Consider the following 6,919-nt stretch of genomic DNA (forward strand, 5'->3'; position numbering starts at 1 on the left):
CTGTCCTCCTCTCAAGGAGCAAATCACATTGTGGACAGGACTGACAGAGAGAGCTTGGCCTTTGCCCTGGACTGGCAGTGGTGCTCAGGCCAGCCCACACCCTCAAGGAGTAGGAGTGTCTTTCTCCTGATGGGAGTCCGCAGAAAGCTGGAGCTCTGCACGGAAGGCAGCCCACAGCAGGGGCGCCAGCCTCCCTGAGTCCCTCGGGTCAGCACTTCTGCTTCCAGACAGGAAGCTTTTCTTCTGTCCCCTGCTGCTCCTTCCCTGGGAACAGTCTTGGCATATCCTTTCTCTTTTTTTAGGCAGAGCTCTGAGTGTCACTTTTGGAGCTTATAAGTCACTTTGAACCTTCAAGCTCTATGTTGGTGGATTCTTTCTTGTCTTAAAGGATGCAAGGAGGCAGAAAAGGCCAAGAACATCAGACAAGAACAGCATATTTTTCTAAAATTGAGGGTGTGGACAGTGTAGTCTTCGTTATTTACAGAGATTTGTATTAGAGTTAGGGGTTTGACAAATATGCACTTGTGTATTGATTACTTTGAGGGGCTCAATTGTTCAGGCCCTTTAAAATCGCATCACTGCTGGTCTAAAATATATTTGAAAGTGCGAATGTTGGAGGAGGAGAGGGGGAGCCAGAAGCCCACTTGTGCAAATATAGGGACATAAATGACTCAGTTTCCTTCTCCATAAAGAAAATAATGACGCTGAGTTACTTTGCTGGCAGGTTAGCTAGTGAGTGGGTGGTATGTTAATTAACATCTTAAAGAATTGCAAAAGCATAAAAACTTGAGAAGTACCCTGGTGTAGTATGATTCTTGGTGCATTAACTAGCTCGTGCATGCCAGTATTTATAAGAGTGAGAGAATAAGAGAAAACTGGCAACAGGAAGCAGAAGACTTGTGCACACAGAGCAAGACGAGTTCAAGGCTGAGTAAAGGAGTCTAAAGTAGAGTACCATGCTTGAGTGTACCTCATAGAGTACCATCCTCATAAAGTGAGCACACCTTTCCTGAAACGGGAATGCAATGCTTCAGAGGCTTTGGGCTGCAAATAGTTGAACCCTTACTAAGAAGCTTAGAGAATTAGGACATCAGAGAGGCATGGAGGTAGGGTGTCCAAAAGCTCAGTAACAGCCTCTGGGACCCAGGATGTCACGGTTAGTCTCCATCATGCTTGAGATGTGGAGTCTTCATTCCGTGAGTGTGAAGTGACTGCATTTTTTCAGCCCTCACGCCGTCACCTGACTGTGATCAAAGACAGGAACAAAGGGGGCCTGGAAGAGGGCACCTGGTTCTTTTCGATTAGGGAAGGGCATCCAGCCCATCCTCTGTGTAATGTGGTCGTCCATAGCTGCAAAAGAGACAGGAAAGTGAATATCTGGCATTTTTAGCCTTTACTGTGGGAGGCAGTCTCCGCCAGTGGAAAAGAAAGGAAAGGAGAAAAAAAGATATATAGATGTCAGCACCTAGCACCTTTGTAAACAAAAGACTTGTAGATAAAGATCGGGGATTTGTTGTGAAATATTCACTCTATCAACACCTGAGACAATTGTACAGCTTTTCTCTAACTGCCAGCAATATGCTTGCCTACTTAGTTTCCCTACAGTCCCTGCCTCTCTGTGTGTTTAGGCTATAAAGCTTTGGCTTTGCAGTGCCTTCTCCTACCCATGGATCATCCCCAACAACAGATCCTCCTGGATATGTATATGGCGTCTGCATTGCAGAACGGATGCCTCTGCTGTAGCCCTTCTAAAGCAACAGAGAGTATGAGAATGAGGGTGTGGGGACTCCAAGCAGCTTTGCATTCCTGGGAGGTTTACTAGCTCTGCAAAACTGGATATGGTAAAATATGAATATGGCAGCCCTGAAAACCAGTATTAAACCCTGGCTTGGGCCTGAAAGAAATGGGGGCAGTTCTATTGAAAAACCCGGCAGAAGGCCTAATGAGAAATTAGTCAGATGTTCTGTGACACTGCCTAACCCACAGGCTTCCATCTGCTTGCACCCTTCTCTTCCAAATGAAGTACCGGTTGTGTTTGTTCAGTAACCAACTGGGCATCCTTCCTCTCATCTCCTCAAATTGCAAACCAGCAGCAGCAGCAGTAGTTTCCTCCCTATCAGACCAGAGCAGCACATGAAAGTTGTTCATTCTCCTCCCTCTTGCCTGATGCATTTTTCATCATTAAAGGGAAAATGTCATTTTGGTGACAGATATTAGCAGGATTGGTGTCAGGAATGAATCTTCCTTTCTCTGTCAGCCTTGCTTCACACGATCCTAAGACAATGTTCTGTTAAAAGGCCACTTCCATTTCCAACCCCAGCCGTGTGCGAGAAGGGCAGGCTTCGGCAGTGATGGATGGGCTTAGGCAAGGCTGGAGCAGTGCCAGGGAGCACAGCTGGAGCCTGACCCTCCACCACCGGGCGAGCCTGAGCAAGTTTCTGGGAAGCCTATGTCTTATTTCTGGCCAAATTCTGTTGGGAACAGTCTTAAAAAGAGGAAACCTGCAGCTCTATTTGGTGACAAGCTTTTAAGAGATAGAAGCTTTGCCATCATCAATGGCACCTAGAGTGATATAAATCCAAACCCTTCTATTGGAAAGCTGACCTAGAAATGAAAATTTTTTTTTTCTTTCAGGAAAAATTGTAGTCCAACCTCTCTAGATGTTTTTCTAGGTGCAGCTCTGAGCCTTGCATGAGCTAGAGGTAATGACGTGTTCCTCCTCTGCAGCATACCTCATCTGATGCTCTACATAAAATAACCTTTCACAACTCATTTAGAGCTCAATTTCCTCATGTGTGAAATAAAGATAATAGTACCTAGGTTGTCTCTTTCAATTACTGAGAGGAGGCCGGTTCAATTCAATGAATGTTTACTGAACTCATATTCTGGGCCACACACTTTGCTCAGCCTTGGGAAGTTACAAAAATAAACAAGAAATAGCACCTACCTTCAGAGAACTTATAGCCTAGTAGGTGAGATCAGCCAAATACACATAGTCAACTATAAATCAAAAATACATGTGTTTAGTAAGTTTTATATATATATATCCTAAAAAGGGTTTGATTTTAACCAGCTGGGGAGAGGGGCAGGGGAGCATAGCAAAGTAACATCTCATGAAGTAAATGGAATTCTAACTGGTCCTTGAAATCTGAATGGGATTTAGAAATCTGTGAATGGAAGGGAAGAGAATCCTGGAAGAGCACAAGTCGGAGCAAATACGTAGTTTGGGATACGCAGAGAGGCTGAGGAGTCACAGGATGGCGGATGAGGGTAGGGGTGGGACCACAACAGAAACTAAGGCTAGAAAGTTAGCTTAGGGTATTTCTAAGGGCCTTGATTGCCAAACTTTGGAATTTGAACTATATGTCATAGGCAGGAGAGCCACTGAAATTCCCCAAACAAGTAAAGAACATTACTAAACTATGCTTTAGAAAGATGAAGCTGGCTTCTGTGTATGGAATTGTTTATATGAGGAGTTGTCCATTTTTTCTGATCTAATCTCATTAAAAAAGATATTTTGGGGCCACCCCTGGTGGTCTAGTGGTTAAATTCAGCCTACTCCACTTCAGCGGCCCAGGTTCGGTGCCCGGGCACGGACATATACCACTCACCTATCAGTAGCCACACTGGGGTGGTGGCTCACATACAAAAAGAGGAACATTGGCAATGGATGTTAGCTCAGGGCAAATCTTCTTCAGCAAAAAAAAAAAAGAAAAATTTTGTAATACCCTTATTACTATGCAAAATTAAGTTCATAGATAAAATAAGCTACCTATACAACTACTTTAAAAAATGACCTCTGGATGTCCTAACTGGATCTACAAAAGAAATAAATAGAAAATGAAAATAATTGATAATCAAAGTATAAAATAATTCTTCAGGCACAACTATACCACAGGATGTAATGCACATCTATATGTAGAATCTCCATGAATGTGATGGCTACAGTATAGACTGACACAGGGGTGTAGACTTGGTGACGTAAATACGATGAGAAGTGTTACCATTGGTCATGTGATTTTCCACACTAGTGATCGATTCTTGCCAAAGATCTGAACAAATCAAAGCACAATCTTCCCTTGGCTTACAGGTGGTTGCACTGCTGGAAGATTAGTAGACATTAAAACCTTGCAAAAATATTTTGTTTTTATATATCAAATGGAGTACATTTTAGGCTTATATTAAAAAAAAAAATAGTTATCACTCACCTAAATGTCCAGCAGGCGTTTGACACCCATGACTGAATATCTTGCACATTGCTGACTGTCTAGTCTCCCTGGCCCCCGTGCACTAAGTGGCAGGAGTGTCTCCACAATTATAGTGACAGCCAAGCTCCCCACAACTTTTCACCGTCCCCAAGGAGTCTACCCAGCCCCTGTAAGAACGCACCAGTTTAGGCAGAGGCAGGATTGGAGGCAGAGAGATGAGTTAAGATGTAATTAAAATAGTGGAGAAAAGAAGCCAGGAGAGCCTAGTGGTAGCTGCGGAGTCTGGAGAGGAGGAAAAACGCAGGAGGCATCCCTACACAAGGGAGACAAGGGATGTTAAATGTCCGCCGTCAAGTGTAAAGCTTTATGCAAATATTGCTGCTGCTAGAGTTAAATGTCATCATAGTCACTTCACAAAAAGGAAGTCTGAAGCACTAAAAAGGTGCAGTGACTTTTCCAAAGACACAGAACAGGTCAGGAACTGCATTAGACACTCAGTGCCTCAGACCTACATTTTCACTATAATTACTAGTGCAAAGGAGCTTCCGCTCAGCTTGGAGAATTATAAGCAGAGAACTAGAGCAAAGCAAATACAAAGATGGCAACAACTTCTGAAAATAGTCAAATTCCAAGCGTTCTGCTTAGTATCTCGGTATTTTATGGAATGTCTGGAAAACTCTAGGATTCCAAACAAAGATCCAGATTATACAATCCGTCTACTTGCGTGTTTGCTTATGCCTCTAAATATTCATCAGTAACATTTAAGACAAAGGAAAGAGATAATTACAAGGAGAGTTTTTTCAAGATAGTAAAGGTTAACAGGATTCTTGGCATTTGTGTCCTGTCAATTTCCATGTAATTATGCTCAATTCCCAGAATTCAGAGTCGGTTATGCCTGTTAATGCTTAAAGATGATATCCCTGGAAAATAGTTTATAAGATCGTTTCTCAAATTTTTTAGGTTCAAACCAAGCACCCTGGCTAATAGTCTGATTATTATGAATGCGATTCTCGGATGGAGTGTGGTAGGAGGTCATAAGATGGACGTTGGGATTAGAGTGGCTTTCTATGAGAGTGTGGTGAGCAAGCTTTCCCAAGAACTAAATGAGTGCACTGAAAATATTTGCATAACCTGGTTTATAAATTTCTGCTATTTGGTTTGATGGATAGCTAGAACACGGGAGAGACACCCCAGTTCCCTAGAACTCTGCTGCCTCTTGGAAGAAAGAGAAGAATCTGGTAGAGATGTCTGTGTGCAGGGAGATGGCCTCATGGAAAAAGATTGAGATTTTAGATTCTAGTTGTTTTTACACGTTTATTCATTCAATCATCCTTCTTACATTGATTTACTATTGAATATATTTTATCTTGCTCTGTGCTGAGATAGAGTGATTATTAATAAGGCACTGTCCCTACCCTTTTCTGTTCTCTTGTAATCTCACACTTTCCCTTTGTAATATATATTCCACTTGTGGTTCATTGACTATCTGTACAATTATTTCTAATGTTTGTCTCTTCAGCAGACTATAGCCTTGGGGGCTGGACTAAGACTATGACAGTCTCTGTTGCATCACATCACCTACCCTTGTACATACTTGTTGAATAAATGTGAGAAGGGTGCTCTCCTCCAAGCTGGGCAATCAGAAGCAATCTTTCCAACCAACTTACTTGAACCTTGACTTAGGAGAAAATTTTCTAGAGCCCTTCTGATCTTAAGCTCACCATTCCTTTGGATCTCTGAGGCCCTGTGCATGATATTTGGCTGCATCTTCTGGAAATGACAGTGACTAATATAGCTTCCCAAATGAAGTTATAGTTAGATACCTTCTGGTGAAGCAAATCATATGGAGCATAAACTGAGAACATAGGCTTGTGCATTATCTATTGTTTTGGACCATAGCTGCCACAATTCTCTTCCACTAGAGTGAAAAATGAAGAATTATATGTGAAACTGATTGCTCCCATCACACCTTGGAAAGTAGGCTGACACAGGGAAGCAATGTGGTAGTGAAGAAAGAGCATGGGACCAAGAGTTTAAAGGCATGTGTTGTAATCCAGTTCTTCTGGTCATTAAAAGTTAAGCCTTTGGAAGGAGGGAGTCCAGGGAGGTGAGGAAAGAGCCCAAAGTATATCTGGAGGCAATGTCCTAGGAAGGAGTGAGCGCAAAGAGCAGTAGGTGTCCCAAGCTATCGTTAAGAATGGAAGTCAGGAGTCAGGCATGGAGGAAATAGTCAAGGGAGTGGAGGATAGGAACAGAAGGCAGTCCAACCAGCTCTGCCTAAGAGGCTTTTCCCTGCTCAGGGTTCATTTTTCACACAAACCACACACACACATTTTCTTGCAGCATTCCAAAATGCTCTTACCAAGTGTGTACAAAAGTTATAGAATGGATCATGCTATAAGGTATGCAGGGAAAGATAAGCATAATTCCATTATCCCTAGTAATGTAGACAATAGTGTGTTACTGGGTAGATGGGAACATGACATTAGAAAGGTCACACCAGGTCACATCAATTCAGATGTCCTAGTTACCTATTTTGGACAGTGGCAATTTTGCATGAGAATCATACTTAAAAGGTTAGAGATATATATCAGACACCCCTAACCTAATAAACCAGTATGAGTCTGTCACCCAGTAATTTATCCAAATCTTCCCTTATCCTATTTAGATATTATTTTTGCCTGTGTAACCTTTTATACAGACATGCTTGT

The sequence above is a fragment of the Ceratotherium simum genome, chromosome 7 (genome assembly GCF_057802395.1).
Source record: "Ceratotherium simum simum isolate JZ-2026a chromosome 7, ASM5780239v1, whole genome shotgun sequence".
Taxonomy (NCBI): domain Eukaryota; kingdom Metazoa; phylum Chordata; class Mammalia; order Perissodactyla; family Rhinocerotidae; genus Ceratotherium; species Ceratotherium simum.